At 47.1% G+C, this 25,307-nt stretch overlaps 1 protein-coding gene and 1 long non-coding RNA gene across 4 annotated transcripts in view; one reads left to right on the top strand and one right to left on the bottom strand.

The window, feature by feature from the left end:
• Positions 1-25,307, top strand: part of LOC135400732 (protein prickle-like) — a 239,828-nt gene that overhangs the window by 153,665 nt on the left and 60,856 nt on the right. Inside the window, exon 1 of one of the 3 annotated variants that reach the window (XM_064632607.1) lies at positions 20,693-20,767. The exons of the other annotated variants lie outside the window; for them this stretch is intronic. The gene's annotated coding sequence lies outside the window, so the exon portion shown is untranslated. Of the gene's footprint in view, positions 1-20,692; positions 20,768-25,307 lie in introns of those variants that run through there. 3 annotated transcript variants of the gene reach the window in all.
• LOC135399741 (uncharacterized) lies at positions 16,124-16,723 on the bottom strand. Its single transcript, XR_010424404.1, has 3 exons — positions 16,649-16,723; positions 16,453-16,552; positions 16,124-16,368 (listed from the first exon to the last, which is right to left on the bottom strand). It is a non-coding gene; the product is annotated as an uncharacterized LOC135399741 (long non-coding RNA).

The raw sequence follows: 25,307 nt of genomic DNA, 5'->3' as shown, positions 1-25,307 counted from the left end.
ACTTCTGCAAATGGCCTATACGAAGCGAGAATGTTCCAGGAAAAGCAGTCTGTTCGCCTTACACCGTTGGTTCCCAATGAACTCCTGGATTCAGACAATGGATCCTGACCGTATATGCTGAGATGGCCGCACGGTTCGAAGTTGTGGTGCTCTCTTGGAGGAGCAAAGTGGAATCTTTCAGCGTCCGAAGGATACGTCGGGCGACCTCATTGCAGATATTGCTTGAAGCAGAAGCTTTGGTCGGTAGCCACCAATATTTCCAACAGAGACTGTTCTTTTACCAGTAGGGGTCATTACTATACTACTTTTAGAGAACATATACATTGTTTTTCGACTCGGTAGGATGATCCCTGTTCGAAATATCAGCGGCTCGTGACGTGAGGCTTCTGCTTCAAACTACTCTCACTGGATCGCTGGTTTATTGCGCTTTTCGATGTCGTTGCAGACATGATGGGCTCTGTTGGTGAATAATCCTTGTCCCACTCGTTGGCTTCTACTAGCGTCCTTACGTTCGCTCCACGAATCCGTTTCCTCGTGTTTATCTGAAACCTTTATAATGTCATATCGGTGGCGTTCAATACTGCAGTGGCCATCAGTAACGCATTGTCTTTGCCGCCATCCTTTGTCTCCCCTCTGGATCGTGGGGTCTTTTTAGGAATTCCTCTTTGTTCGCCCGCGCACGTGACCAATGTGCTACAGAAGTTCCAGAGATGCAGACTGTGAATATGCTCCCAGATGCTCATAGATGATCAGTGTGAACAGTGCTCAAGCGTTTAATGTGTTCTTTGCAAACTCATCAGTGCTACGAATCTGCACGGCGCAGCATAATGACTTGCCACATGAAGGACTGCTTCGAATCACATTGTAGGACTGGTAGAGCTTCTTTCACCTCCGTCCTGGATAGTGCCAGGAACGGGAAAGAAGCGGTGGACACGGGGACCCCAGAAATGACATTGCATTTAGGCACAGCATATCCACCAACCTGATGTCTGTGAAAAAACGCACCGTTAAAGAGAAAAGGAAATGAAGAAAATGCGTACAAAAGGGGAGAGGGACCTGGCGTTTCTTGATCTTGGTGAAGGACACAGGATCTTCATCACGCCAAAAGATATTCTGTTCAGTCGGGCCGTCGATGTTGATGATATGGTTGACATCCAAAAAATCCCAAGGCACAAACATTGCTTCCTTAATTCCCAACAGTCTCGGACGGTTATACCAATAGCGTTGTCAAGAGGAGACAGGAGATCACTTTCTGATTGCGCTCATCCAGCCACTAGCTCGACAGCAGTGGAGTAGGGATATCACTGACAGGTCTCTCATGTATTCGGTGGATCCAACTTTGTCTTTCTCAGTTACAGACCGTTTACAACGCTGTTTTTACGCTGGGTACGTCCCTCATGCACAGGCTTCGTCTCAATGTAGCCTTCACTCCTCAATTCAAGTGCCGGATCAGATACTGTGATAGCAGCCTATGCTCCAAATGTGGCGTCGTAGCGAACATTGAGCACGTCCTAACAGAGTGTGAGCTCTACGAAACGGACAGGCGACAACTCTCTGCTCAGTTGAGTACTGCTATAGCCGACAGACATTCAACCTGGCTGTATTCTTGGCCCATATGTCACAGCCACGTACAACACCGTCGATGTCTTCTGATGTTCTTGGAGTTCCTCTTGTCTACCGGTTTGCTCCGGACGCTGTAGAGTCATATCTCTGTATTTCAATCACCATTGGTGCTTCTTTCATCTGTTTTTGTTCTTTTTTCTTTTTCGCTTCATCCTCCTTTTTGCGGCGTAGCGCAGCCAAGAGGGAGGGTTGAGCTTAAGATAGCAGTTCGATCCCGGCCGAGAGCGGTAGCAATGTAGGGGAGGTAAACATTGCTTCCAACACCGTGTGTCGGAGATTTCCGGCGCACGTCAAAAGAACCCCATGTGGTCCAAATTATCCGCAGTCCTACCCTGCGGCACGTGCAGCATGTCGCCGCACAGCGCAGACAAACCTTGCGTGTAACATCACAGCACCATTACACTCTAGAAACAGAACTTCACCGCATAGCATGCTGTGCGCCAACCATTGCCGCGAATGATAGGGTTATCTCTTTTGATTCGAGGAGAGAGGGAGGCGTACGCCTTTTTTGTGACAATTACCATATATCCAAATTGCCACAAAAAGGCGTACGCCCCCTCTCTCCTCAAATCAGGGACGATAACCCTATCATTCGTGGCAATGGTTGGCGCACAGCATGCTATGCGGTGAAGCTCTGTTTTTAGAGTGTACAATTACCATTCAATTGCTGTACAGGTCCCGACAAAAGTTTACGGAACACTGGAGTGGTGTATATAGTCATCTGAGCGACACGGTTGCTGCAAACAGGAGCAGATAGACTTACAAACAGGTGAGCGGGTACTCGACGCACCTCTCCGTAAGTGTGTCCACTCCCGTTCGCGCTAGGGTGTCCTGAGATCAAGAAATACGTCGCTCTGGTGTTCCGTAAACTTTTGTCGGGATCTATACTTGCACATAACTTCATTGTCATATCTCACATCCAATGTTCAGCCTGTAATGGGGTAGTGTACCGCTATCCACTATCCAGTGGTGAATCACCCCGTGTCATAGTCAGGATTTATTTGCTGTTCTTGCTGTTGTTTAATGAAGGCTCCTGAGTTCGGTCCAGATTTACGTGAATTCAAGTATACCGTATATAAAATTTTATTTAAAATCTTACCTAAATTTTATATCAATAATCAGTCCAAGCATTTTTTCTTCTAACTTTGATGAACCGCATGCATAGCCGACCGAGCAAATGTCTGAAATATGTGCGTTTCATAGTGCATTACCAAATAGTAGCCCAGTAAGTTGGTAATTACTGGGTAAGGGCTGCTATCACCGTCACTGAGCTTCGGGTTTCTGGGCCCCACACTCCCATTATAAAGGGATAAATAATCCAACGGCGAACTGGCAAACCTGTTTCGTTCTCAGCCTAGGGCTGATACCTGAGCATAATACCCTCGGCTTCGTCCCTTATATAGCTGATTCAGACGGTTCAGATGGATGCTACGTAAGTATAGTGTTTTTCTGGTCCATGTAACATTAGTCGGAAATATGAGCGGCACTTGCTCGCAAGATACGCGAGTATGAATTCTTTGGGGGAGCGCAGATGCGTCGGGATTATGCGTCGGACATGCCCGGGGAAAGCAGTGATCAGTCTGTGTGCGGTGAAGTACCCAGGTTTCGATAAGCAAAAACAAAAACAAAGGTGCATTCACGCCTGAGGACAACATTGCAACGTGATGGCGTTGAAAGTGAATTTTGCTGAGATCATTTCTTCTCCACATGAGCAGAACTCAGCCAGAGGTGTGCGTGGATTCGCGTGGATATCCGCACGACATTCTTGTTTGCGGTAGACGCCGCACTTTGAAATCCGCGCTGATAAGAATACGGGTAAAACCGCGTGCCTCTATGGTGCGCGCGGCCATTCGCAAGCATTATAGTGCCGACGTCCTTTAGGGGAAGCCACAATTGAGATCATGCAGTGAACCCAAAATGGCGTCGAAGTGTGTCAACCCTTGCATTGCTGTGCCTTTAACTGCTGTTGTTAATTGGACTACTGTGAATGACATAACGTTCCTCAAAACGTCTGTACGTATGGTGAAAAGCAAAAACACTTTCGTCGTGGAGGTTTTTTCCTACGGATACAATGGCACAAGCATACATGCTCTACTGGCGGAACCACAGGCGATGGGTTCGGGTAGGGCAGCTTAAACCTCCCCGTGACATCGTCATCATGTATTCGTTGTCGTTGTTGTTCGACTGGAGCTTTTCGTGACTTCAGAGTTTGGTATAATTACTATTACGTGTGTGTCGTGAGTTGTAGTGACATTAGTTATTCTGGCCCAGGCGTGTGTAACATGAAAAAGAAAGAGAGACAAAAAAAAAAAAAGGAGAGAAAGAAAAATCGCGTAATAATTACTTACACCTATGCACTCTCGAAATATAGGAATACGTTGGCGTGGAGAACCTTGTACCCAATAGGTTCTTTAATTTCGCCTTCTGCACAAAATGGAGCACTCTGCTTACCCCGATCGTAGATTGTGTTGTAATAATAATAATAATAATTGAGAGTACATTTACAATTATTACTATTAGAACTACAGGGACACAATCTACGATTCTGTCCCGGCCGTTCCCGTTGGTTCACGTACGTAAGTAGGTGACCTCTGCAAGCGCCACCTGGATACAGAAGGCCCGCTTAGTGCCTCCTCTCACTCCTTCGCACGTAGACATATCGAGTCGGGATGTCAGCCAATCGCTGCAGACGATTTCAAGCACAGGCTTTCTTTGGCTACCAGCGGCCTCCCATGCGGACGATGAAGGCCCGTCTCCCGTCTCCATGGCCACGACCGGCGAAAGCCGCGGTCGTGATTGGCGGACTCTTAATCGTTACGTCACGTCGTTTAAGCGATCGATTATTGTACTACACTGTTAAAACAGAACTTCACCGCATAGCACGCTCCTAGCCAACCGTCATTCCGAATGATATCATTCTGGGTATTGATTTGGTGAAAATGAGAGGAGGCGCCTATCTGGGACAGATTATCTTGTCCCAGATAGGCGCCTCCCCCTTGTTTTGAACAAATCATGACGCAGAATGATATCATTCGGTATGGTGGTTGGTCAGGGGCGTGCTATGTGGCGAAGTTCTGTTTTAACAGTGTACAGGTGTTTCCCATAGAAGAATCCCTTCTCCACCGTCTACGGGTGCGTTTTTTTTTTTATTCTACCCGGGTAATCCCCGGGTTACGCACCACGTGACCCGAGTGAGATGTCACGTGACCTGTGGGTAGGTACCCCGTTTAGAAATTGTCGCCCATTACGCCCGTCTCAGCGAACATGGTGGCAGAGGCAGACGATGTTTTTGACGAGGACATGATTGTAGAAGTTGCGGCACTTGTGCTGCTTGACGCATTTGACGAAGGGGAAGATGATGACGAAGGAAGAAAAAGGCATGCACCCAACGAAACAACAGTCGTGCTAAAGCCACCGGAATATGCTCGGAATCCGAAAGTTAAAAGACGCGGGACTCTCACTTGACGTCGTGTGACGTCATAGCCCTCTGCTACCCACCTGCTGAGCGGGGTCAGTGAGAGTAGGTACCCAGAGTAACCCTCGAGCGATGAGAGTTGAATTTTCGCCGGTAAGTTATGACGTCACTTCCGTCACCCTCGATTTTTCGCCCAGTAAGGGTTACCTCCGAGTTACCCGGGTAGAATAAAAAAACGCACCCTACGACTCAATGTTGCCCGAACCCCCCCCCCCCCCCCCTTGACTTCTCTTGAAAGTGGGCCGGTTAAGTTCCCCCAACTGCACTACCGGCTGCGTGGTAGCTGATATCCCCCACTATCTCCTGTATTGCCCACACCATATCCATAATCGAAACGCCCTCCGACGCCGTCTACTTGAAATTAGCTGTAAGGACTTTTCTTTGGCCACCCTCCTTGGCCCCGTCCTGCTCTCCAACCAGTGGACTTTCACCACCGCTCACCTCCGTTTTCTCAGTGCCTCAGGATCCGTGGCGTATCTAGGGTGTGGCAGGTGCGGACAGGTGCCATGGGCGCCAAGTGAACAGGGACGCCATTATGTGGTCGGGTGTTAATGTGCCAGGTCGGGCACTCAACCTGGCACATTCATAAATGATCTAAAGCACTCGCCATTAGAGAGGTTGTAGTGTGAAACCTAGTGCGGACCACACGAAAACGCATCCCCAAGGACATCATGTTAACCATGTTGCCATGGGCGCAGATAGCTCTAGATAAGCCACTGCTCAGGATTCATGAACAGCCTGTGACATTGTCACGTTGTTGTACTCACTTTTCTTCCATTTTTGCTCTTTGTTTCTGTCTTTCCTTCTTTTTTTTCTTTTTTTACGGAATAGCAAGCCGGCTCTTTGCCTGGCTTGCTGTGGTTTATCCAGAATCCCAAGCACGGAGGGGCGTTAGAAAAAATTGGGGGGGGGGGGGGTCATTATTATAGTTACGTCGTTACACCTTAACATATCATTACCGACATGTGTGTAAAGCTGAAATCGCAGGGGCACCTCCTGTAGGGGGTACACAGCTGAAAAAGTTAGGGGGGGGGGTGTCACTGAAAATTTGGGGGTGTTAGGGGGTCTGGATAAACCACATCTGGATAAATAACTAAATCACTAAAAATCAATAAATCACTGCCTGGCTGTGATCACTTTTCTGTTTTTATTTTTTGGTAAACATCCCCCCCCCCCCCCCCCGTACGCTTCCTTCAGTCTGTACTCAGATACGCGTGAATAACTGAATTCGAACGGTTTCCAGCAGGTACGTGCATGAAGACCATACAAAGATGCAGGAACCGCAAGCAAGAAGGAGACGAACAGGCCCACGCCGCCCGCCCCGCGATGGCCACCGACGGCGCTGCGTCTCAAACACGCAACGCCCGCTATGCACGGCATACGTGAAGCGGACAACCGAAAGAACCTCCTCGTTTTATTAGCTATTGCGACAGTTGGGGCCACGGAAACCTGTAAACGAGCCGTCCTTCATTAGAGAGAAGGGGACAATGCACTCATTCCAACGTAATTGATGCTTGCACTTGCCTGCTTGGCTAACTTTCGGCTGCGCGGAGGCGGCCACTTTCCGATCCAGTGAGCTGTGGCGAACCCGATACGTGTGAGCCAACGAATGGCTCTTTTGTATCGCGAGGCCTTCGCCGGAACTTTTGTGCGGGGCTGTTGTTGCGGCGCCGCTACCGTTGTTCGGAATGCGTTCCTTACACCCTGTACGACAGGTTGTCGGTAGCGTGCTGCCGAAATGTGAGAAGATGGGAATGGAATTTAAAGGTCTCGCGAACGCTTCGTCCCACGTTGTACCGGGTAAATGTGAAAGACAATTACAGTGAACCCTCGTTATTATGACCATGGTCGTTCCCGAAAATTTTGGTCATAATGCGGAATTGTCATATTAACGGGGGGATTTGCAGAGGTTTCACAGCATTGTCCCCCAAGAGTATGGTCGTAAAGCGCGTATATCAGATTATCGGGGGTCATATTATCGAGGGTTCACTGTATTTACAACGATGTGAACGCACATTACAAATTTTACAGTAAATGGGGGAATAGTAATCGCGCAGAAAATTGGGCCCCGCGAATACCGGAACTGATTCCGCTCTGACATCGCTGCAGGTGTCTCCGCCAATGAGGCAGCGCGGGAGATGTCACGTGGTTACAAGTGTCCAATGGGAATAACCGTAACTCCTCTGACGTCCGAGCTGGACGCGGAGGAGTTTTCAAGGGACTGTATTTGGACACGTCGGACTAGGACACATCGATAAACAGCTATTTATTTTTATTTTTTACTGAACTGGTAATACAGTGGAGTGGATTATGTAATGAACAGCATCAATCAAATTAGCACAACAACAACTACATCAATGACGATGGGATGGGAAGTAGGGAACCGTTTAGGTAGTGCACAAGAAAGCGGAATCTTAGCAGACCGCAATCGCTCTACGAAACGATATAGTAAAAGAAACCATCAAATCAGGGATCAGCAGCGGCTTATCAGCAGATAAGGCTTATCATGTTTTCATAAACGCTACCGTAAAAGCATTCCGATCTACTCACTAATGTGTGCCGCCGCATGGTGTTGAACCCTGGCATGAACGATGCCAGGACCAAAAATCTTAAGAAGGAGAAGAACGATGCCATCAGAGTGCCGTCGAAGCAGTTGCCAAATTTCCGCCCCACAGAACAACAACGACAACAACAATAAATGATGGAAAAGTGATGATGACATGGGATGTTTCCTCGTGGTAGCCACAGGACCCTACCCTACTTCACAGAGGTTAATATGAGAGGATGCATTAATTGTGAGCGAGAAGCGAAGACAGGTCTGAGTTCTGTTTGGAGCCCTTCGAGGAGGCCAGTGGCTTGCACGAAAGGAAAACGGGAGCGAAGAGCCCGGCACTGATGCGCAGGGGAGCTCCGTGGGCCAAGTACTTTGGACAAGCTGAATGGTTGGTCAAGGAGCTTAAGTTGGCATCGAAACACCCGGCGCTCACACGTGTACCGGTCGCAGTCCTCGATGACATGAGAAATCGTAGCTGTGGCAAATTGGGCACAGCGCCTTGTTAGTGTAGCCCAGCTTAACGCGGAACACGGGGGTGAAAGCGACGTTGAGCCGTAGACGCCGCATAAGCGACAAAACCACATTTCACGTGGACGGGAAGGAGGGGAATAAAAAGAATAATAAGAGTCAGAGAGGCAGGTCACAAAATAGGGGACCTGCAACTCTTCATTCATGGTTTGCTAGCTGCTAACTCAAAGTAACGAAACGGTTAAGGACGACAGCCCAGTCCTGTGTCTGTAAGGAAGTTTATAAGCGCTTCGATGATCTGACGAGCTGGAACCACTTACCATTGCAAAGATTCTAGGTGCATGGTCTACAGACGAAAAATGCCGCAAGGTGGCAGGCTATCTGCTACAATATCTCAAGGCCCGCAAACCTGCGGGACGTGTGACACATGTGCTTCCGCGGATTTCCATTTTCCTGATTTTTTTTTGTGAAAGTTTTTAAAGAGTAGCAAGCCAAGTATTGGCTGACCTCTCTTAATACATAAAAAGACGAAGAAGAGCTGCAACGACGAGTTGGCACCAGGACAAAGCAGCACTCTCAAATTGAGAGGGCTTGCTGTAACCTTGCCCATAGGCGAACGCAAACAGGACCGTTCTCGTTCGTGGGCCGCCAGGGAATTATCGGGGAATGTTGATGCCACTTGAAAAGTCAGGAGATTGTCAAGGAATTTGCCAAGAAGGCTGCTGAAGTCAGAGAAAATCGCAGACAAGTGCCGTCGCGATGCGCAGTGAATCGCCATTGCTGATAAGTGGTTGAGCGGCCAGGCCGCAAAGCAGTGTTGACGCGAGTCTCAGTTCGGCAATACGACGACAAGCTCAGAGGCAGAAGAGTATAGGGCAGTCTTATTAAGTTCGCAATAAATGATCTGTTTCAGTAGGGATCTGTATCAAAAGCCGCAGCAGCTAGGCACCAAGTTCCCTTTTGTTTTGGTTAGGGAATTCGCTTGAAATAGTCAGTGAAATCCTGGAAAAGTAAGCAAATTTGAAGGCTACAGTTTAGTAGACACCCTGGTACTGTTATGGTAAAGAAATTTCGCCAAGAGCAGGCAATACCGCACGCCCTTTAGGCAGCGCAATTGTATCGAAACTGCTGGGGAAAATACGCGTTCACCTTCATTTCCTGCATGAAATTGGGCTGCGCCAACGTGCGGCCCTGGAAAGACTCCATCTCTGCTAGCTAAAGTGACCCACACGAATGCATAAGGACCATCGAAATCGTCTTGAGAGCTCATCCGTCAAGCTGTAAATGACTTGGCGTGGGACGTACCGGTTTGCCACGGGAAATGCTGCTCTCGACAAATTCCGATGCAACAAGTACCTCGGCCCATTCGTCCCATACCCTCATGGGAGTCTCTCTTGGACAAATCCTGTACTACCCTGTCACTTTCGAAGGCGTAAACACGGAAGACAACCGCGTCAAAAATATGGTTATTCGTTCGAGGGGCGGATAACGAAGTTTGTTGATGCATCTGCTCCCTGCGCACATGGTATGGTAGCACGTCGCCCGACCCGTTGCGATGTGAACGGCAGTTCCTTATGCCCGAACAGAAATTGAAACGGTTATTCATGTCCTTGATCCGTGTGTTCTAGCAAAAAACAAAAAAAAAGTCAGGTTTCTCGTATGACGCGTCTTCTGCTTTAGATATCGTGCCAGAAGGTACCTTAGAGGTGAGGTTTTTTGTTAGTCGTTGTTCTGGACTCGACATGTGTTGTGACATAGAGTTGTCGAGGGGAAGATGTTCCTTGTCTTTTGACTCCTGCTCAGTTATGCTCACCCACCTCCAGCTCAGCTCACCGTTTGCTCACTCCTGCTCAGCTCCTGTGACTGCAGCACTGTAATACATGCGTCACCGGGATTGTTGATGTCACAGTCAAAGAGCCACAGTCAGAAAGAGCCGCAGTCAACGCAGTCAAAGTCGAGAAACCCAACCCGTGTCCGTCAGGAATCTTATTAAAGGCAGGACCGCATGGTGCGTGTTTCTGTGAATATATCGCGCTGCGTAAAACTCTGCATGGGGCGCAAATCCCGCTGCTGCGTGCATAACGGGTTTGGCGTATGTGCTTTACGAAGTGTTGGTAACGTTATCCTCTCGTATACCTCTCCTTCCTGTTCCTTCCTGATATGGTTGTCTTTGTGTGTGTTCCTTTGTAATTGATTTGCATTTGGTAAAATGGACCCTCAAGAGGGAAAACTGGGAGCACTTGGAGTTGGAGATGTCCTTCTGCAGCTTTTTCGTAACTGCGGCCACTGCTAAAAAGGAAGTAGGATGTTGCACCGGAACCAGAAGTGACTTGCTGCGCCGTGATTGGTTGCTGTGGACGTCTGTGAGCTGACTGCTGACTGAAATATCAAACCTGCTCTGATGAAATGAATCACGCGCTACGAGAAGCTGCGACGTACAAAACTTCGCGCTGGGCGGGAAAACTCAGCTTTTACGCAAGAAAAACGCACCATGCTTAAGACGTCTGTGGCAAAACATTGGGATGCTTGATTGCTCCAGGGTCCTAGAAGAACTTTCAGATTCTATGCGCCTCTGATGATTTTGCGCAAAGCTAGCCGTAAACAGGATCTCGGCCGTTATGCAGCACAGCGTAGGAGGGCGTGCTCAGTGATGGTCAGCACGATAGTGGGCGAGGTGTTCACTTAGTGGTACCCGTCAGGCGGATCTGCATAGCGCAGCAATAACCTGGAGCCGTTCGTTAACGGTCACCTCAGCTCTGCGTTTGTTCATTCACGCTCAACTCATTCGTCACACTGAGCACGAGCGAACATGCTCATGAGTGAGTTTTGCGCAAGGTAGGGCCATGTATACCTCATAGTCCTGTCGCTTTGCGAGCGTATCCTCGTGCACCTCGAGACGCAATGGACCCTTCTAGAGAACCAAGCGCCACCTGCGAAACGCAAGGGCTCATGGGAACTTAAAGAGTTCCAACATTATGAGACTACCAGAGGCGGAGGTAGAGGAAGAACAACAACATTCCCGGTGTGCGCAGCAGTAGCAGCAGCCGGAGTAAACCATAACCGAAGCAGACGACAGAGCAGTGTCCCTCAAAGTTCCCATGCTGCTTTGCGCCGCGCGCTTGGTAGCGCGCGCATCTTTTTAAAATAGCCTATTAAAGGTTTTTACCTTGATGCTACCTCGCGCGTCCATCAACGTGTATTCAGATTATTGTCGACATTTGAACTTGCTGTTGCTGCCGAAAGGTCGGTAAAATGATGAGGAGTGGTTACGGCTGTGGGGAGCAGCAACAACAATTAAATTATGAATGGTGGTGGAGCTCTGCATTGTTGCAATTCCGTAAACTGTATTTAGTGAGAACGGTTTGTACTGTCGCCTCTTTCTTTTTTTGGGAGGCGGGGGGCTGAGAAAGAGGACACCCCAATGGGTACCCATGCTTGTAGACTGTCCCGTTTCGTAGGGACAGCCGCAGCCATGCATCGCCAATGGAACTGCCGTTAAACGAACCACGTACTGCACTTTGGAGCGCGTGCTGTATGCGGAGCATGACGCGAAAGCATTTGCAAGTATATTTACGCAGTTCTTGCCGCGAAACCGTTTCCAAAGAATGAGCCAAGGTGTACTAAACGAGCCAAAACAAAATTCCAAAAATGTTTTCCCCGTAAACCAACTTTGGTCGGGCGTTTCGGAGCTCGGAACGCCTCCGACGCCGTCCATCTTTTCCTTGGAGTCTATATACGCTTCTTCGCGCAGAGATGGAGGTCGAAAAACAGTGAACGGCTCCGAAGAAGGAGAAGCTACAGAAGCGCGCAAGCAATAGCCCCAAGCGCTATGGTAGGAAATTGCTTTCTTTTCAGTTGCTCTCTCTCTGGGACACGCCCAGGCGCGAAAGCGCAAATGCCTTTCTACCAGAGTGGGTAGGGCCATTGCCTTACACTTGCAGAAGGTCTATACGTGCAATGTGGAGAGCCAAGTTTGCCCAGGCGCGCTTGGACTTGGAGAATATTCACGGGCCACATTGTGTTATGATGTTTGCGCTGCGCCTTTTGACCCCAGGGTTTTCTACCGAAGATTTTTTTTTTTTTGGCGTTTGCTATTTCGCTTTCGTTACATGTCAAGTCCTATTTCAGTTCTTGTTTTCGAACTTCACTGGGGATAAAGTTCTGTTCATTGTTACCATCTTTTCTCTCTCTGTCTGTCTTTCTTTTTTTTTTTCACGCGTTCACACTTCTCATTGTAGCTGCTCCGTTTGATTTGTTTGCTCATTGATGAAATAGGTTACTCAAATGTCGACTAATCTGTCTTGTCAATGAAGCAGTTCGTTCATCTAGGAATGTCACGGCCAGAGCCGTAGCGACGGGGTTCGGGGGCGAGAGGGGCAGCCGCCCCGGGCGCCCTGCCGAGAGAGGGCGCCGAACTGGTATATAAAGCGGGAACGAAGAAATTTTGAATTTAAAATCTCGGCAGTGCACATAAGCGTTTTCATGTCTTTGTTCACAGGGCTTCTGATGGCAGTGGGCCGGGGCTTCAGATTCACTCTGCCCTGGGCGCAAACTTTCCTCGCTACGGCTCTAGTCACGGCCCAGACAATTCGTCCTAAAAACGAACTCGAAACCGTTTTGTGGTAGTATATAGGTAGCTGTAAGTCCCTTTTTGTTTTTGGCACGATGACGTGATGTTTTTAACACCGTGCATATGGTGAGCATGGTGCACGTATGTCCATAGCTTGGTAGGACCACGTGACCTGCCACGTGCCGGGAGACGCCACCACGTGATTGCTAGACCGTTTTTGTGGCGTGTTGAACACGTGTAACCACTGCAGTAGCAATGCAAATAATAATAATAAACTCTTTCACCAGACTAATATTAAAGGGCTTTCCATAAAAAAAATTGTGGCAGTTCAAAACGAGTTTCGCTAAAAGTTTACCACCAACGACGATTGAACTTTCTCATTTAAACGCGCTTTGACACAATGGCGAAAGATGGAGCGAATTGCTTTTCAGATGTGGGATATGTGTTGTACATTTTTACAGTTGGGTCTTGGGGAATGGGTCTGGCCACATGAGCAGGAGCGATAAAATAGCTCTGCTGTCATACTCCGTGGCGCATATTTTACGAGTCATTTTACGATCTTTTTTCGAATTCCTGATTACGCACGTATGCTGTTTCATATTCCTGCGTGGTCCGGCTGCAGTCGTTATCCACTCTTTTTTATTTTACTTTTTTGTCATGAAGGGATATCGGATGGAAAATACGAGAGAGGGAAAAAAAGAACGATATGTCTCGCACAAAGAAGAAAAACATCAGGAATAAGCGTATCGCTTTCTGTCTAGACGCCATACATGCGAAAAAGAAGGTATACATACAAAAAAGAACTGCGATGAAGCACCCGAGCTGGTGGTGGTGGCGGCCATACCCTATACAGTCCTGAAACTGTGGGAAACAGATGAACGTGAGCAACTGCACTTTCTTCTTTATTTTTCTTTTTTTCACCTAAACTAGACTGAACGCGACGAAAATCACACGGAGAGTAATCGACTGTGGCTCCACCCTGAGATAGAGAGCCACGTACGAAATGACATATTTCCGCATTCATCGTCACTTCATGTATTTGTTGTTGTTGACAGGCTTCCAGCAGGCTTCTACCGTGCAGCGCCACACACGCCCAAACGAACATATAAGCAGTACGTGACCCGCTCCTCGCGCCATCGAAACTTGTGGAGGCTCAGCAGATCTTCAAAAATTTACTGAAATGCACAGCGTTCGTAAACGGGATTGAAATTTCACGTATAGAATCCTTGAGGCACCTTCTTTTCATGGACTAAATAAAATAAACAATGTTTTCCGAGTCCGGAGAGGCTCTTTAAAGAGCACAAATTAGGATTGCAAGCCCGGGGATGCATATTCACACACACAAAGGGGATACCAGTGCAGCGCGCACAACTGTGCGCAAGAGATCTATCAATCTCGGGGGTCAGAAAAGCTACTTCCCTCGCCTGCCTTCCTATCACGACATGCATACGCGCCCTCTCTTTTCTTTCTTTCTTTTGCAGTTGTTTTTCGCACCGCCCGTCTCGCGTCGCTAGCAGACGATCCTTAGCAGCCAATAGAAGGTGTTCCGCTGATCTGACGTCACCACACGCCAGGAGAAGCTGGAAGAGATCGCCGCCATTGCGCGCGTTCTTGCAAACATTTTTTTTTCTCTCGGGAAATTCGCGCATCCCGAAGGAAACGGTTGGTTGGTTTAAAAAGGAAAATATGGCGTTGTTGGCTCAACTCTACATTGCGCCGCCACTATAGCTCGTTCAGGGTGGCGAGGTCTCGCTACCCCAGGAATTCTGAAACGATATTTGTTCCACAAAACTCCTAACGAAGGTGATCACAGAGTGGAACACACTCTTAGAAAAGAAGTCTTACGGCAGAGGGAGACCGTTCGCCATTACTTGCGCCTCAGAGCTCACCACCGCCGCCATCCACTAATAGCAAAAGTTTGTCGCCGGAAGCAAAGTAACGCATACAACTGCTTCATGGAAGTGAAACCTAAGGTTCCCCCGTTTTCTGCAAGATCAGTGGTGTCCGCGATGCCTCCGTGCACTGTAAGAAAATATTCCGTTTCAAAACAGGAACGAATGCTGCTATCCGTTGATGCCAGCCAGGTCCCCGTAGTCTTCCGTTACGGCTCTGATGGTAGACGGCGAATGTACAGGAATGCACCCGTAACTGAGAAAAACGGTGTTGAGTCTGTTGTGAACTGCCAACGGCTACCACTCAGTAAATAGTACATCATCACCGAAGTGTCGTTTGGGCAAGGTACTGCTATATATCAGTAAGTATAGGAAACTGTACTCGTGATGTGCCTCTTCATTACGGCAGCAATTCACTAATTATAATGACGGGGCCCTGTGCAGTAATGAAACGATGATTCCGCTTTAAAACAGGGATAAATGCTGTCGACCATGATGCTAGCTGGTTTCCTGTTGTTTTCCTTTACAGTCCTTATGATCAATTAGAGATGTCCAGAGATTTTGTTTCATTGTTAATTGTTCAATTCTCATGTTTTGTGTGTCCAGAGAGGATAGCTTTTCAATAATAACCCTTTATTTTGGAAATTACTGGAAAGACTACAAATAACTTGTGCATGACTTTGGTGGCGGAACATTTGACCGCTATGCATCACATGAGCTGAAAAGAAAAGAAAGTATTACTGAGCCTCCTTAGTCATAATACTTCCACAACAAATTAAATTATTTGATGAATAAAGAAATGTAATATGCTCGTAGGAAACATTTACAACTTACATGTTCCCACTTCTTGCTATATTCATCTGCTGCCCTCACTGCCTCACGCATTTATGTATGTAACCCTCTTGATTTTTTTATGCCTGCTGGCTCCCTTCGTTCTCAATGATACCAACCAGGTGCCTAAAATCACAATCAATTAATAAAATTTCCTTATGAGTATTCAAAATAATTGCATGAAATATCCTTAGTTTCACATGGTGTAATGATCAGGACAAACACTCCATTTCTCTACCAACTATTCCAAATAAGTTTATGAAGAACACTACACGTCCACCACTGCAAGTGGCACAACAAATTTCTGAGCACATAGATAGGATTTTTTTTTCATCCGTGCAACATGCTTATGAGCATAGTTCAGCATGGCAGAGACACCACCATATGTGAAGCATATGAATGTCTCTGAAAGGTTAGCAGTTGATATGGCCTCTGCTATAAGTATGTGTTACATCGCCTGCTGTATTTACTGCAGTATGTATCGTACCAGCCGAGTAAATATGTAGTATAATATAAGGAGGGTTCTTGCGAGACAGGCCCGCAGATAATCTAAGCTAGAGCAATATCTAAACTTCCAAACCAGTTTTTTGTTACTCTACTACATCACGTGAGTTTCAAAATGCTATATTTCACCAGTATGTGACATGCTCTCCTACAACATTTCAATGCATGTCACAACATGTTTTTTATATCTGCTGTACTCTATCCAGGTAAGCCATGCAAACAGCAAATATACCTGTGAATAAATATCAGGAGTGCCTCCCACCTTCAATGGATATGCAGGGCCATGACGCTGCCATGTGTGCCACTTCGTGTCGTTGAAAGGGAAACAGAACATTGTCTGCTTCCAATGCATCAAGTACTGTGTTGCTGAGGCTCTCCCAAGGGTAATAAATTCGTGAGAGCAGAGGCATTTGTGGGATTGGTGAAGGTGCACTCACACATGTTGACTGATCTAAACAGGAAAGCAAAACAAAAAATGGCACTTAAAGCCCCAAGCAAGAGGGCAAAGTGGCATCTGGAGATGTATGCACTATACCTTGTTTCCATAGTCCATTTTTAACAATGAAAATGTCATCGAGGCATTTCTCAGCACCAGCAACCATACAGCGAAGTGATAACTCATCCACTAAATACACCTAGAAACAAATAACTGGTGTTACAAAGATTTTTAGAACAACAATGCAACTGAAGCTCATACGAGCATTATAAACGTTATAACAAAAGTGGCATACCTGTATGTCGCCTTCCTGACAAATTCGATGACCCACAGTAACTCTGATTAGCTCCTCAAGACATGTTACTGACACCAGGTTTTTCATTTTGTGATCTCTACTCCTGATCTTCAGAAACGTCTAGTAAAAAAACAAAGAGAAAAAGCAGCAGCATTGAGCAAGCTTTGAAAACCACACACATATATAGCAATCACTGTAGCACACATAGGGAAATATATGTACCTCTCATATGGAACTTTCTGTGTCAGAAAACTAGAAGTTAGTAAGCGAAACCAGAAGTATCGTATATATTTTGCAAAAATTTGGTTAAACAGACTATATATACCTCCATAATCATGGTTCAGCAGTGATATTCTGAGGGAGACAACAATAGAGTTTATTACTTCATAAGCTGAATATGGATGACTGTCCATTTATTCTGAGGGTCCCACACAACAATATTCACTTGTACCTGAGATTCAAGATGGTATAGCATGAGGTCTAGTAGGAAGGTTGATGGCGTTATGCGAAAAAGAAAAATTGGCATCACCTCCGGGCCAGTTTCCACAAAGATGTGTACCAGTTTCCCATAGCATAGGTTGTACTCGTCTCTGGAGACCACAAGATAGTGTCCTGTTGTATGTTGAGTCCCATGAATAGTGACTGTCGCAGCACACAAGAAGGGACTGTCAACTCACAGTGCACGATGCATCTGTAATGAGGTGATGTTTTCAGCGTGCAATATGTGCTTCCTCACTGTCCACACTGCTGGCTGCAAGAAGTCAGAGAGCAAAACTTTTGAGACAATACTTTTTGTGTTGAATGTGTTGGCATTTCGTCAGGATGACACCTGGAGGAATTGGTTCTATAGTTCTTAGAAGCAGCATTAGTCCCTCTATGGTGCAAAGAACACCACTTGCAAAATCTTCATGTGATAGCAGATGGTCGAAAAGAGCTCGACGAGATTAAAATTTCTGCAGGAACAAAGTGCACCCGTATATCACCTACCAAGAGAGTGCAAAAAAGGGATCCATTTATGTACAGCCTTCAGCTGTGCGAGCAGGAAACTGTTACTGGTGAAAATTTTGACGCCGCTTTGACTAGTAAAGGTACATTTGTCTGGAAAGACTGTGAAATGTGACATCTTTGATGAATTGTAAACTGTAGAGGATTGCAATTTTGCAGACAGGAGGCCTTCCTATAGTGCAAATGCAACAGATTTCAATGGAAAGTATAACAGGCCATATCGGAATGATATCCACTTTGGAGATTGGGACACCTTCAGGTGAACCTTGCACAACAGAGGAATTCTGTTTACTCCAGCTCCAAGGGGGAAAATAGAGTCACAACACATATCAATTTTTAGTGCGAGATCACAGCAAAACACAAATTATTTCAGTAGCCTCCCCTTGAATGCCTGTAGGTTAGGCAACTCTTTACGTTTCTACTCATGATCCACACACAGTGACACACACAGACACTACTCTCCTGCTGTTGCACACCGTTGCTGAAACGCGTCTGCAACGAAACAATTTTTTCAACCATGCATACAAGTGGTGCTTATAGTAGTGGAACAACGAAACAGAGTTTCAACTCACCTTTGCTTTGCGGGGGTACTGTCGGCCAAAGACCAAACACTAGATGCACTTCTAAACACTTAAAACTTCACGGAGCGTCTCATGCGTCTACGAGGAAAGAATTTCGCGGGCTTCCAGTTAGCGGCTCAGGTGACAATGCTGTATTGCTCCGCGCTGCGCACTCGCTGACGGCGAGACGCCGGCGTCCTTGAGCCTGCCACATTCATCCGAGCAAAAAGTTACGCCCGAATATCGCGATATCAGTGTTGGATCGTTTAAAAACTGTAAATATGTGCTTCGCTGAATGCATGTATCGTCTTCCATATTTCTGCTAGTATAATCGTGAACAAAATATTTCATTTTCAGCGATATTGCTCTACTCATTCCTGGAAAAGACGACGGGATAGCAACGGTTCATGTGCCGCTACGGAATTGGAGCAGCAATGAAAAAGAGAAGCTCTGGTTCCGTGGGCGCCGTTCCGTAAATTTACGGTCTTTTTTAACAGTGTGGTCGCTTCCAGTACCATCGATCGCATTGTCAATTCCTGGTCTTAACGTCAAACGAAACCAAGAGCATACATCAGTTCTGAAACAGCTTGCAGCGGATATGATGCACAGTCGATATTCTGACCACACTGCAGTTTTCACTGACGGATCCGCCAGTCATGAATGTTCATCGTCTGTATTTGTTATTTTAACTGACGGTGTGTCACATGGTACCGTCTCTCACACCGCACATCATCAACGTCGGCTTAGCTATATGCTATCCTGTTGTTTCTACGTAAGACGTCCTGTGACGATCCGCGGGCCTGGGTCATCTACTCAGATTCAAAGGCTGCTCTTCAATGTATAGCCAACATGGGAATACGTGGATCGCTCGCCCCAGTTGTCACAGATATACTCCATCAAATTCAGCGTCTAGGCGATAACGGTCATCAATATCCCTGCAGTGGGTCCCAGGTCACTGTGGTTTGAGCGGAAACGAAGAGGCCGACAGAGCGGCAACGGCTGCCCAATGTACCAACGGTATTATCAAGAGGACACAGGAGATGACTTCTGAATGAGCTCATTCAGCCACTAGCTCGCCAGCAGTGGAATCGGGACATCACTGACAGGTCTCTCATGTATTCGGTGGATCCAACTATGTCCTTCTCGGTTCCTGACCGTTTACCACGCTATTTTACGTCCCTCCTGCACAGGCTTCATCTGAATGTAGCCTTCACTCCCCAATTCAAGTACCGAATCGGATACTGTGACAGCAGCTTGTGCTCCAAATGTGGCGTCGTAGCGAACATTGAGCACGTCCTAATAGAATGTAAGCTCTACGAACCGGTGAGGCGGCAAAACTCTCTGCTCAGCTGAGTGGTGCTAGCCGACAGACTCTCTCACCTGGCTGCAATTCTGGGCCCATGTCCTAGCCATGTGCAACACCGTCGAGGTCTTCTGATGTTCTTGGAGTTCCTCTTGGCTACCGGTTTGCTCCAGACGCTGTAGGGTCCTCCCCTGCATCTCAAGGACCATTGGCGCATCTTTTATGTGTTTCTCTCTTCCTTTTGTGTGACGTAGCGATGCGCAGCCAGTGGAGGGGAGTTCAAGAGTTATACTTGCACATAACTTCATTTTCATATTTCACATCTCGTATTTCGCGTGTAATGAATGGGGTAGCGTACTGTTCTCAAGGGGAGGATCACCTCTTGGGATAGTCATGATTTATTTGTTGTTAGAAAAGATGGTGGAGCAGTTACACTTTGTAGGAGGTAATAGTTGTCGCGTGCGCTGTCCCTTACGATTGCAAAGTTCTACATGCTACCGGTGGCGGTGGTGAAAAGGGCTCGCCGTTGTCGTCACGACTGACGCCCTGGGGGAATGTGCGTCCTGGGCCGACTTCTAAGGGAACTGTGCCGACATGTGCCTGACAGCGTCTGAGGAAAAGCCAGGAAAAACTCCAGACAGCACAGCCGGCACCGGGATTCGAACCCGGGTACCTCCCACTCTCGATGTGACGTGGCCAGCACGCTAACCACTGAGCCACTGGTGCTGGTTCTACCTGGTACCTCACTCTCAAAACGGAACGCATAGCACGTTGTTCGCCAACCATTGCCAAGAATGATAAGGTTACCGCTTCTGATTCGGTGTGCGAGGGGGACGCCTTTTCGTAGAAATTTGGATATATGATAATTTCTTTTGCCACCTTTTTACACCCTTTATCAGACGCCATGTTGACCTAGGTGGTAACTATAAAAGTTACCACCTTTTCACGCCCTTTTTTTCTTATATTGCACACGGCGATGCAGCAGGCCAGGAAATATTTGGCGTGTTTCTGAAGGTTCATATCACCCGGTGAGAAAAAAGATGGATACGTGTTCCGAGTACCGTCCACGTTCTTTTAACATGTGATATTCATTCGAAATGCATTCCTATCCGCGAAAGACGGGTATAAATTGAACCCGCGTGATTCAGCGCGTCGCATCCTCTTCTTGCGTTGCCATGCACGTCACGTTCAGCCGCTTTCTCCAATCTGTCCCTTCTGCTTCGACCAGCACGGTCAACCGTCTCGCCAAAGGTATTTCTAAGCCGATTTTGTTCCCTTCTTCCGGTCACCGCAATCTTCTACTGCTCCTCTATCGTCTCATCGGATGCCCAAGTGATACTTTTATCGCAAGTTTTTCATTTGAGGTTTCTTTTTTTTTGCTCCTTTCTTTCGAAGTACGTAGATTCTTGACAGGTCTTGTCGTTGACAGAGGGCTTCTTTAGAATGCTTCTGACTGATGATGGTCCTGCTCTGACGAGATGACTAATGAAGGCGTCTCGCTTTTATTTTGGCTTTATCGTTTCTATTTTTATTCTTTGCTGACACGCCGGTCGTTGGTCTGCACGCTTGTGGCCACTTCAAGCAGAGCGCCGCCCCATCCACAGCTCTGTGACATCCATTTTCGTGCCGTCTTATGCACGGTGCCATGTGATCCATCGTGTTACGCAGTTCACGGCGATGGCCCATCCGTTTTGAGTCTGAGTTAGGGTTAATACCTGAAGATAGGTCCTTAGCGTAAAGCGGCAGATTCTGGTTTTTGTTTATTTCTAGTAAACCTCTCAGGATGAAATAGGACTTCGGTGCTAAACTGTGAGGCTTATCGTAATGCTTTCACACAAATTACCGCCAGCAATGGGGTATATAGAGGCGGCGATGAAACCTCCCAAAGTTATTACCATCTGAATAAAGTTGTTGTTTGTTTGTTTTCGGATACCTGCAAGTGATCAAAGTCTCTACTCACGAATATCATTCTTCGCTTATGTTTTATTTATCATATTATCCTTTTTATGATTATCGCATTATTTATAACATTACCTTTTTACTACTGTTCGTATGCTATTTTTATTCATTCTTAGGATGCTCTTTGAGTTGGAGTTGCCGGCAGTAATGTTGATGGAACCCCCCTCGCCACATTTTTCTCTTGCACATCCATTGTTTTCCTTTCTGTTTCCGATTTATTTCCGATTTAGAACTGCTTGCCGTAGTCGGCCACGCTCAGGTGGGGAACGTCACCACTATCGCGGTGTGTGTGTGTGTGGGGGGGGGGGGGGGTTCGCGCGTCCTGCGCCGACTTCACAAGGACCTGTGCCGACATTCGTCTCACAGCGCCTGACCAAAACCCAGGAAAAACACCCAGACAGCACAGCCGGTGCCCATTAACCAATCGGCAGGCGTAGGGTGGTGGTGGTGGTGGTGGTGGTGATAGGGCTTGCCGTTGTCGGCCTCACGTATGTGGGCAACGTCACGGTGGTGACGACTACGTACCGCCCTAGAATAGCGCGCCATCAACCAATCACTAAGGAAGTGGCTGTGACGCTGACGGTGCACTCTCTTACCGAACCTGGCTTCACGTGGAGATTTAATATTCGTCGGACGTCCGTGGACGTTAACAATTCTCGCGTATATACCACCCGCTGTTCCTGCATGCGCAACATGCTGTTCGCCAAATAACAACCGACGCATTATACGAAGGCGCATTTTGGGTGCAGGAGATTTTAGTTAATTAAAACCCTCTCGCCTCCGATCGTTGCGCCTCCCGAACACTATCATCCCGCTGGTATTATACTGGCAGGCGGATGATTTATGTGAGAAGAAAGTCGCTTAGAACGCACGTGCAGAGCAGCGCAAGTGGTGGTTTACCGACCGGTGCGATGCTCTGGGCGACGGCCGGATTTATAGCTGTATCTTCGCTTGCGCATTGAATACAAGCTGAACGAGTATAGCGTCCTATAGGTATTCGCCCTCCTGATGTTGATGTTGAGGGACGTTGAAACATATCGCTTCATCTGGGAACTGGTTATACGACGTTAAAAACACGGTTGTACAGGCGAGCCAGATGGTTTATTATATACGATGGGAAGTAACTGTATATACTCTGATCTGCTCGTTGGTCGCCGTGGTCGTGCTGAAGTCTGGGATGTTCGAATTCTACCACCGGCTGTGTGAGGTTTTCCCTGGATTTTCCGGCAGAGTTTCAGATGAAGCATGATACACAACGCGCATAATGACAAGGGCGAAGTAAAGAAAGACGGGACAGTTCGCTGCACTCCTGTCCCGTACTTCAACCGGAACTTCAGCTGACGTCCCGTTTGGCTGGCCTTTCCCCCGTTTTTTTTTTTCCATTTCCTGTAACAAATATATACCCCCCCCCCCCCCCCAGAACTTCACCGTACACTCTAAAAACTGAGGTGGTTGTGGTGCTGGTGAAAGGGTTCGCCGTTGTCGACCTCACAGAGGTGAGCAACGTCACGACTGACGTCCTGCGGGAATGTGCGTCCTGGGCAGACTTCTAAGGAAGCTGTGCCGTCATATGTCTGACGACACAGTTAGGGTTCTGGGTGAGAGTTAGGCATGACAGGGTTATCGCTTCTGATTCGAAGAGAGAATGGGGTGTACGCCTTTTTGTGTCAGTTTGGATACATGATAATTGACACAAAAAGGCGTACGCCCCCCTCTACCCTCGAAGCAGAAGCGATAACCCTATCATTCATGCTGGTTGGCGCAGAGCGTGCTAGTGAATTTCAGTTTTTAGAGTGTATAACACGCTGAAGGCATATCACACACTCTTAAAATAGAACTTCACCGCATAGCACATTCCTAGCCAACCATCATCTCGAATGACATCGTTCTGTCCCCTGATTTGTTGAAAACCGCGTACATCTTTTTTGTGACAATTATGTACTGCGTAAGTGTCACAAAAAAGGCGTACTCCTCCCGTCTTCAACAAATCAGGGCAGATACAGATGTCATTCGGGATTATGGTTGGCTAGGAGCGTGTTAGGCGTTGAAGTTCTGTTTTAAGAGTGCGCTCTTCAAGCGGAACTTCACCACATAACACGTTCTTCGTCAGCCATTCCGAATGACATCACTTTCTCTCATGACTTGTTGAAAATGGGAGGCGTACACCCTGATGTGTGGGAAGCAGACTTGTGCCCGTTACTCGAAAAAAGTAATTGATTACCGTTACCGTTACTTCTACGGATAAAGTAATTGATTACCGTTACCAATTACTCGACTCCAAATGTAATTGAGTAATGAGTAGAAAAGTAACGCGTTACTCCGGTCGTTACTTTGCATTCACGCAAAATATACCCGTCTCTGTGTGCCTCAAAAAAGAGAGAGAAAAAAAAAAGGTTAAACAGCTTCACAGCTGAAGTAACACGAAAAAGAAAAACGTGTAGGATCTGTACAGCTTGAGACAAAGGTTTACGGGACATGGCACTTGCATATTTATTCAACGGAGTGGCCCCCCTGTTGCTATCAGGAAGAGATCGAATGAGGACCTGGCTATTTTATTCACATCTCAGTAACTAATGTCCGCTGCACTTTCCTGTGAGAGTGTCGCTTGAGTTCTTACGAGAAACCTCCAATCCAATTGAGTTCTTACGAGAAACCTCCAATTACAGATCGCTCCAATAGAGAAACGCGACACCCCGGTGTTCCGCAAACTTTTGTCCCAAGCTGTACGTATACTGTATTTATCGCCCGGGAAGACGTTGACCCGGTTGTGGAAGAGCATTGCGTGGAACTTCCCCATGACTTCCTCAACCTCCAAAGCTTCAGGTACCACCACACTGGTGTAGGAAGAGATTAAGGAGAGTGACCCATAAATTTCAGAACATCATTACAATGACCTTCGCTTGCTATAGTAACGGCCTAACAAAGGCTGACGGTACGAGGGGCTTGACTTCGGGCAGAGCATCTGAAAGATAAGTTAATCTCTGCCGGAAAAGTAATCAATTACTGAGTAATCGATTACTCAGAAAACTAATTGATTACTCGAAAAATTACTTTGACAGTAAAGTAACTGATTACTCGAAACATTGCTCAAAAAGGTAATTGATTACAAGTAACGCAATTACTAGTAACGCGTTACGCACAAGTCTGGACTGGGAAGTGCGTGGTGTACGCCCTTTTGTGACAATTAACGTAACGTACGTACAATTAACGTAACGTAAGGAAGATGATGTGTTTTTATGACACTTATGGCACTGCATAAGTGTCATAAAAAGGCATATGGTTCCCGTTTCCGACAAATCAGGGGGCTTCATCGCTTGTACCGTTAACGAGCTGACGAGTGGCCGGAAATTCAAAAAGACGGGCACGTGACACATTGCGAATGACGTATTCTACGCCCTTCACGTATCGCGCGAAGAGTGGCGTGCAAACGAATAAGCCCTCAGAGGAGAGAACGATGTCATACGGGATTAGGGTGAGCTTGGAGTATATTATGCGGTGAAGTTCTGTTTTCAGGGAGTAGGAACAAGGTGGGACATACAGTCACATAACAAGTATGTATAGGGTGGTCACATAAAACCCATTGTGGAGCGTGGTTGGGGAAGCAAGGACCGCCATGTGAGAACCGTTGATGCAACCTAAAGGGACATGAGCACTTTAAGAAACTTAAGGCCTGAAAGCAGTTGAATGTGTCGTGTTCTTCGCTTGCGTATTGTCCTCCCGCCCGTTATCATCCCGAAGATATGAACCAACTACCCCAACTGTCTACGATCCTATAGAGGAAACGCCGTGGGCTACTCTCGTGTGCATTCCAAGCGTGAACAAACTGCTCCAC

Source organism: Ornithodoros turicata, chromosome 7 (genome assembly GCF_037126465.1).
Source record: "Ornithodoros turicata isolate Travis chromosome 7, ASM3712646v1, whole genome shotgun sequence".
Taxonomy (NCBI): domain Eukaryota; kingdom Metazoa; phylum Arthropoda; class Arachnida; order Ixodida; family Argasidae; genus Ornithodoros; species Ornithodoros turicata.
Note: the sequence above shows the minus strand (reverse complement) of the source record. Positions and strands in the feature narration are given on the sequence as shown.